This window comes from Marmota marmota, unplaced genomic scaffold, assembly GCF_001458135.2.
Source record: "Marmota marmota marmota unplaced genomic scaffold, marMar, whole genome shotgun sequence".
Classification (NCBI taxonomy): Eukaryota; Metazoa; Chordata; class Mammalia; order Rodentia; family Sciuridae; genus Marmota; species Marmota marmota.
The window spans coordinates 85,712,804-85,721,861 of NW_026000026.1; positions in this window are offsets into that span (position 1 = coordinate 85,712,804).

Here is a 9,058-nt window from a genome sequence, read left to right on the forward strand (position 1 = left end):
ATTTTATATGTAATATCTGATTTAATCCTTGCCCAAGTTACATTTTTTAGATGAAGAAACTACTTGGCCATAATTAAATGGCAGGAATGTGATCATGATGGAATCCAGGCATTCCACAAATATTTATTGAATTCTTGCATTTAAAAGTAGGCAGATCATTTGAGATTGTAATGATTCAGGAAAGTCTCGTGGAAAAGGTGGGATATGAGTTGACTTTCAATGCCGCACATTGGAAAGGCAGAAAGTAAAGGGGAAGGGGCTCACGAGCACTTCCATGAGTATAAACCAGATGTGCACGAGTGGAGTGTGTTGGTGGAGTAGACGAATCAGTTTGAAGATTCCCATGTAGGCTAAATTATGAAGACCCCTCGGTGCCAGGATGGCTGATTTGAAATTTATTTTATAGGTGAAGTGAATAAAATTATGTAAGATTAGTTTGATTGGCCATGTGCTCAATGCTTTGGAAGCAGAAGGATATGAGATGGACCTTTTTTCAGTCATCTTGGTGATATGATTATTTCTGTCAGGCAGCAACTTGCCAGCCCATAGGAAGCACTTTGAAGTAGTTAAAATAGCCTTGACTGAACTCTCATGTAAGATGTCAAGTTAATTCCTTATAATGAGAAATTGTGTCAAAGATGTGATTTGCTGAAAGTCTAGAGTAAAGGTCATAAACTCAAATGTCTTCAGGAGCTGGAAAGGCAAGTAAACTTCAAGGTGAACATAGAAGCCCAAAGAGGAAGGTAGAAAACTGGAATGCTTGTCCCACCCCAGGGACATTCAAATTTTAAACAAAGCAGATGTTGGTGGAGGAAGGCAACCTACATCTGTCCAGGGAGTGAGAGTCAGCAAGAGCTGGCCCTGGAATTTCTCTTCTTGATAGAAGCTGCCTATGATTAATCTGATAAAATTTGTAAGTATTTATGTTTGGACTTGATGTTCAAATACGTATAAGGTTCTGTTGCACATGACTACTGAAAGAAAATGTAAATTCTAATATTTTTTTTCTAGTACTGGCAATTGAACCCAGGGCCTTCGGCATGCTAGGCAAGCAATATACCACTGAGCTATAAGCCCAGCCCAGAAAATGTGAATTCTGATTACTCTGTTGTTAAGAGAAATTGTAATTGACTTCAGTCCACATCAGGAATATAGCATTACCACCACCTGACCCCTTTACCATCTACCACTGCCTTAACCATTACCATTGCCTTTGCCCAAGGCACTTCTAAACTGTGGAACAGCTCTCATTTTTGTGTGTGAAAATTAAAAGAAAGACCAGGAGATCAAAGACAAACAACTGGAACATTTCAGTATGTATTCCTATAAATATGACATTCATGTAAATATATCCATAAAAGGAGATTAACACTGGCCAAAATGAATAATATGTGATAATAATTAGAATATAACTAAAATAAAGGTGACCAAGACCCTTTTATATCTGTTTAAAATAAAACCAAACACAATAAAAACTGACAACTGGCAGGAAGTTTTAAGTATGACCATCAATGATCTAAATATATAATTTTTTTGGATACTCTCCAACAAGTCAGAATGTTGCATCTTTCTAAATTGAGTTTGTAAGAGAGTTCCACTCAGAAAAAAAGAGAAATGAATTTGGGCTCCTCCGGTTGTTAAGTTAGTCAACATATTTGAACTTTGCTTTGCTCTTCTGCCAAATCCAGAGATTTTAGGTGAAAATGGTTCTTCTTGGCTTTTACAATGTTTGTAGGTAGAAATTTCTCACACATTCCTATAAAGCATGCTTATCTGCCTTGCCTGGAAAATCAGACCTGATTAGAGTGTGGCAGTAACTGGTTGGTGCCAAGCAGTTGGTAGAGCCTGCTTGTGACAGGGCTGCCCTCTACAGTTGGCCTCGTCTCCAGCCTTCCTTGAATTGCTCTGCTTCCCTCATTCTCATAATCTGCAGTTGAGTTTAAAATTTCCAGCCTAGACATCACCGAAGGCCTTCTCAAACTCTAATATTTTTGCTTAAACCCCATGAATTAACGTTTGATTGTAAGATTTTCTTTCTTTTTTCAAGAAACAAGGCCCATAGTTCCAACAGTTTAGTATTGTACAATAACGGTTGGCTTTGGTAGTCTTATACTACAAAGACCAAAGACTCTAGAAGAAAGCTTGCCTTGTTTCCAAGCATTCTGAGGTCCACGAACTCTTGTGTGTCCTCTTCTTCTTCCTCCTCCTAGAAGTGAGGGATTTATATGTATATCAAACTGAAAACACCAGATAAACAGTTTCAAAACTGATATTTCCAGAGGCAGGAAATATAAATTTCCATTTATAAAAAAATGAGAGCTTTTCTATAATGAAGCAAAATTAGAAGTATTTGTGTTTTAAGATATCTGGTGGATTATGCTGTATTCTGGCTAGTGTCAATAACATTTGTTTGCATACTCGAGTTACTACTCATTTGGGCATGGAAAAGTGCAAGCATGAAGTCTATAGATTGTAAGCATTCAGAAGATACTGCATGCTCCATACTCATGGTGATGGAGAAGGAGGAGGAGGTGGAAGAGGAGAAGGAAAAGAAGAATATGATGAATTTTGAGCTGGTCTTATTTTCATAAATGCTGAGTGAAGACATATATAATATAATTGAAAGATATAATCACTTTTCTCAATGTGGCCTAGGCTGTGTGTTTGCTTGTGGTTTTTGGAAGACCTAATCCCACAAGGAGAGTGAGGGTTAATCCTGGCTCATGAAGGGTCGACTTTGGTGGTAATGGCCTTGCCAAGCTGCTTGGAATATTCCAGTCTGACTCAAAGGCTACATTATATCTAAAGTTCCTTCCTGTCTCCTCAAACTCCTTTATTCTGTGGTTTCTGTGATTAAGATTGGAGAAGAGAATTAACATTCTTCCTCAAAGTCATGAACCTTTTTTTTGAAAGGATGTAGAGAAAAATTATGTGTTTGCCCTTGATGGAAAACTGTGTATATCTGTAGTGGGGTCATGATTTTAGAGGGAGTTTTGTTCCCCAAAAGATTAGAAAATTGATCCTGCAGCTCCAGTAAACATGGTAAGATGAGACTTAAGGCAACCTCACTTTTTCTGCAATTTTTTTTTTTTTTGTGATACAAGGGAAAGAAAATTGAAAACACAAATTCCTCTTTTAAGCTCTTCACCAACTAGAAAAATTTTTTTTTCTGTTTTTAATTATATTTAATTAAGTTTATAAAATGAGTTGCAATAGTCAATTTTAAACTTTATGTCACTGTAAATTTCTGTTGATTGATTGATATATTTATTATTTAACAGTGATGTGCTGGTAAACTGGTTTTCCAGAAACGGGGGAGGGAGCTATTATTTGTAGCATTGACCAATTTCCACAGTGTAAGTACTCCTAATACGGCTGACCTTGAGCTACCAACATGCCTGAATGTGACTTTGGAAGAGATTCAGACCACCAGCTCTTGTGAGCCAGGACTGTTGACTCCTTTGCTCCACCATAAAGGCTCAAATATTCAAATCTGGGTGTTGGGTGAAACACTTGAATTTGTCCATACAGTTAGCAGATTTATGAAAACTGTGTTCTTTAGTTTAAAAAACTTTGTTGTCTGACAAGTTGCAAAGTATTTATTCTATATTCTGCCTTTGTTTGATTTTATATAAATTGGTAATTATTTTCAATAGTTCTCAGAGAAATGGTTCTGGGGATGGTATGATCATTAGTGTCCCCATAAGAGGGGTTTTTTGGTATATTATATTGGGGGTAAAATATATATAACATAAAATTTATCATTTTAATCATTTTAAAGTTTAAAGTTTAGTGGCATTAACTACATTCACAATGTTGTACTCATAAGTTTTTTGAAAGTATTTTTTTGTTTATAAAACAAATGTATATATATTGTAAACATTTTGAAAACACACACACACACACACACACACACACATACACTCACACACTCCTGTGCTCCTTAGCATCCAGAAATAAAATTATAATAGTTTCGTCAAAATTATGTTTTTCTCTGAAGGTTTGTCAAAACAGTTTGGTAATCCTGAAAATACGTTCGATGTTTGCTAAATTTATTTTTATTATTTTCAAGAGGCCTTACTACTTACTACTTTTGAGCAACAAAAGACACATCTTTCCTCCCTCCCAGCTGGAGCACCAGGGGCCAGAGTAGTTGCAATTGAATCAAGAGCCTGTTTAGAGATTCCTGGAAATAGCTTTGAGGCAGATTTGCTTGTGAGTAAACATACCACCGGCCAAAATGTTTGTGAGATTAGTCTAGAAGCTCAGTGAGATTTTTAACCAGTAGGGACCTTAGGAAGTGTCTACTTAAGTACTTCAGGTTACAGATCTCTCGTTTGTGTCCAGAGGGCATAGACTCACCCAAATTCATGAGCCAGGGCCACCCTGATTCACCTTTCACTCCCACCTGGTGGTCTGGATCCTTTGCATACAATAGTAATGTGCAGAACTCTTCATGATCATAGGAGAACTAGAACATAGCAGGGACTCCCTCTAGCAACAACCATCTGTGTGTAACACAGTCTGTATACTGGGCAAGGGAGGGGTGTGGTGACACCACCCACAACCTTTTATCTTGCACCCATGTCCTCTGAGGTAACAACTCTCTCTCTCTTTTCCTCTTGGGCATTAGCTTTCTTAGGTTCTATCATTATTTATCACACTTAAAAATGTCCCCAATAATCTCAATTTCAGACATTTTTCTCACCAACATTTTGGATTCCAGGGTTGGTACATATTTTGTTTTAAAAATGCAGACTTTCTGTTAATTCTTCCTGGACCACTTAGTAGCTGGGGGACTTGAACATCTCTGTGCTTTAGTTTCCTAATTTGTAAAATAAGAATAATAGTATCTACTGAATAGGTTTGTTGGGAAAGCAATTAGTTAATGTCTGTAAAGACTCTGAGGATGACTTAGCACATAACAAGTGCTCAGTAATTTTTTTTACATTTATTTTGACCAATATTTACAATCATTTTATCAATATAATAAATCATAGGTCCTTATTTTAAGCACTGTTTTTGGAAGTTTTTAAAAAATAGCATTAAGATATAATTTATATGATACAAAGTTCACCTGTTTAAAGTATATAATTTAGTGCCTTTTAGTATATTTACAGAGTTGTGCAACCATCCTCATCATCCAATTTTAGAACATTTTCATCATTCCCAAAAGAAACCTTGAACCCAAAGCAGTAACTCCCTCTCCTTCCTCCCTCCCTTCCCTACTCTCCTAGAGGCATCCACTAATCTATGACTTCATTTTTTCTTTCTGCAGATGAGGTGTAGATTATGTCATCTGCAGAGAGAGAAAATACCTATTCAAGGCATTTCATGCAAGTGGGTCACACTACATGGAATCTTCGGTGACAGACTTTGGTCACTTAGCATAATATTTTCAAAAATCATTCATGTAACATGTATCAGTATCTCATCCCATTGTATGACAAAATAATATTCCATTGCTTGGATGTATCACATTTTCTGGTATCTATTCTTTAGTTGTTGGTATCTATTCATTGTTTCCATGGTTTGGCTATTAAGAATAATGCTGCTATTGACATGTGTGTACAAGTTTTGGGGTGATTATGTTTTCAATTCTCTTGGTTTGATACCCAGGAGCTGTCATGTTTAACTTTTTTTGTTTTTGTTTTTAAAGTCATGTTTATTTTAGTATGAATCTATATTCAGTAAAATTCACCCTGTTAAGTGTGATATTTGACAAATGCATAATCATGCAATCACCACCATAATCACGATGTAGAACAAGATGTAAAAATCACTTAGAAAACTCTCCCTTATCCCTTTGCAATCAACCCCTTCCTGTTCTTAGAATCAATTGATCTGTTTTCTGTCAAAAGGATCAGATCTAATTACTAAAATGATCTACTATGAAAAAAGATGGAAGCATACAAAACACACAAAGCCAAGTTTTTGAAAGTATTTTAAAGTTTTCTTTAGTAAACCAACAATGAGGATAGTTTCAAGTTTTACTATGGTGTACAGTTGTTTTGCTCAGTTAAGTGGTCTTTGAATTTAAGTCTAGCATTGCCATATTATGTCTCTTACTAATTGAGTATACCATAAAAAAATGACATGGTATCTGGAATAGTAAGAATAATTTTATAATGACTTTTGTAAATTAAAGCAGTCAACAGATTTCTCCAGATAGTTGGAAAATAGCTAATTAAGTTAGAATTGTTCTAACTGATCTTTTTTTTTTTCTTTTCTTTTTGGTACCATGGATCAAACACAGGGTTGTTTAACCACTGAGCCACATCCCCAGCCCTTTTAAAATATTTTATTTAGAGACTGAGCCTCACTAAGTTGCTTAGGATCTCACTGTTAATTCTTCCGGAGGGCTTGAATAGCTGGAGGGCTTGAATATCTCTATGCTGAGGCTAGCTTTGAACTTGTGATCTTCCTGCCTCACCCTTGGGAGCTCCTGGGATTACAAGTGTGCACTACCTCTCCTGGCTCTAACTGATCTTAATGAACTAGACTTGGTCATCTTTGTAGAGCATATGAACCAATAATAAAGTCGATCTTTAGGGTTAATTCTGTGTCGAGTTTCAGACTAGCCTGGTTGACAGGAAATCTTAAATGTGGAATTGAGTTCTACAGAAATTCTCTAAGAGTCCAACTCAGCTACAGGGCAGAGATGCAAATTCCCAGATATGCTATATGTAATTGGGACATATCTCAAAATTCACCCTTGCGACTACCAAAAAAGGACAAAGACATCAAAACCTCTATTCCATACAGCAACATACACCTTATTATTTGAACAGCTTTACTGATCCTTTCACGCATCAGGCCTTATGTTCCTCAGGATCTTGAGCACCACTGAGCCAAGCAGATTGCTGAGACCAAAAAAAAAACGTGTTTAACTTTTTGAGGAACTGCTGAACTGTTTTCCAAAATAGTGGTTATATTTTACATTCTGACCAGCAATAGATGAGAGTTCCAATCTCTGCACGTGCCTGCTGACACTTGGGGTTATTTTGCTTTTGTTTTCTATTATAGTCATTCTACTGGATGTGAAATTGTGTCTTGTTTCTTTCTTTCTTTTTTTTGGGGTGCTTGGTATTGAACCCAGGGCCTTGTGCACCTGAGGCAAGCACTCTACCAACTGAGCTATATCCCCAGCTCCCATGTCTCATGGTTTTGATTTGTATTTTCCTGATGAGTAATGATGTTGGACATCTTTTCATGTGCTTATAAGCCATTCGTATATATTTTGAGAGAACAATCTATTTAAATCCTTTACCTATTTTTAATGGTAAAGGATTTAAATAGATTGTCTTTTATTATTGAGTTTTCAGATGAAAATTCCTTAAGACATATGATTTGCAGGTTTTTTTTTTACCTTTTCATATTGTCTCTTCACTTTTCCTATGTTGTCCTTTGAAGCACAAAAGGCTTTTATTTTGACAAAGTTTAACTTGTCAATTTTTATCACTTGTGTTTTTTGTGTGGTACCTAAGAAGTCATGGTCTAATCCAGCATCATGAAGATTTTCTCCTGTGTTTCTTCTATGAGTTTTATTGTTAGTTCTTATGTAAGAGAAAGGTATATGATCCACTGGGTTAATTTTTGTGTATGTCATGAAGTAGGGATCCAATTTCTTTCTTTTGCATGTTGTCTTGGCACTATTGTTGAAAAGACTATCCTTTTCCTATTAGATTTCTTTGACCACTTCCTTAAAAGTGAATCTTTTTTTTTTGTTTGTTTGTTTCTGGGAAAATAATTACTTTGATCAATATAAACAGATACTCAGAATTGGTGAACTTGATCATCTCTATTCTTTTCAGAGCTATTGTGTTCCCACCCTATTTAAATGCAGATCCACCAAAATCTAAGTCCATGACTTTAGGTATTTTCCCCTTAATTTTTCTTGATAATTTTGAAATTATATTTTTTTCTAGGTGGTTATTTATTTCACCTGTCTACAACAGTGATAATAAGGAGGAATATTAATATATAATCATGATTTTCTAGATTTGTTAGGCATTTAGGAGAACATGAGCTATCTATCATCTCTTAAATAATGACAGGTAAATTGAAAGCACCTCATGTACAAATATGCATCTATGTTGCTGATGACTGTATCTCTTCAATTTAGCAAATTGCAGGGTCTCTTCATCTTGCAACTTTTTAAAGTAATGAAGAATGTTACGGCTGGGTCAAATTCAGAAGAGGTGACTGAGACAGTTGCTTCTGTGATATTTTCACCTTGAGAATTGAGCTCATGGGATCTTTTAAAATGTGATTTAGTTCATAAGCATGCAATTGATAGCAGAGGAAATAAACATGGCTAATAAACATGAAAAATATTCTCTCCTAGCAATAAAAATGTGAAGAACATCCATTTGGGTATCAAGTTGGCAAGGAGTTTTTATTTTTTATTTTTTTAGTTGTTGATGGACCATTATTTTATTTATTCATTTATATATGGTACTGAGAATCTAACCCAGTGCCTCACATGTGCTAGGCAAGTACTCTATCACTGAGCCACAACCCCAGCCCCTTGGCAAGGAGTTTTTAAAGGTCACCACATTTTTGGTGAAAGTGGTATGCTAGTGTGCAGTGCTGGAAATGAGATGGTGCACCCAATTTTCAGAAGAGAAAACTGAGACCCAGACATCTATGTGCTGATCTCAAGTCTCATAGCTTGTAAATAGCAAAGCTGAGACTCAAGCACAGATATATATGCTCACTAACTCTGCCAAAGCCAAAGTGAGCAGTTAACCCAGGCAGGTCAGATGTCATGTTGAGATTTCTGGTAAACCAGAGTTTGAATTTGTCACCAGTCCTTTGCCCCTATGAAAAGGCTGCAGGGTAAGGTAGGGTTTGGTGGTCAGCTGGGCCATGGTGCAGAGCCAGAGGCAGTTTCTCTGATACCATGGTTCAGTTTCAGAGAGAAGAAAGTGGAGAGGCAAGAATTCATTTATTGTGTAATTTCTATATACCTGGCACTTTGCATGTAGAAAATATTTAATAATCTGGGATTACTGGAGAACAGGTATTTTTTTTTTTTTTTTTTTTTTTTTTTTTT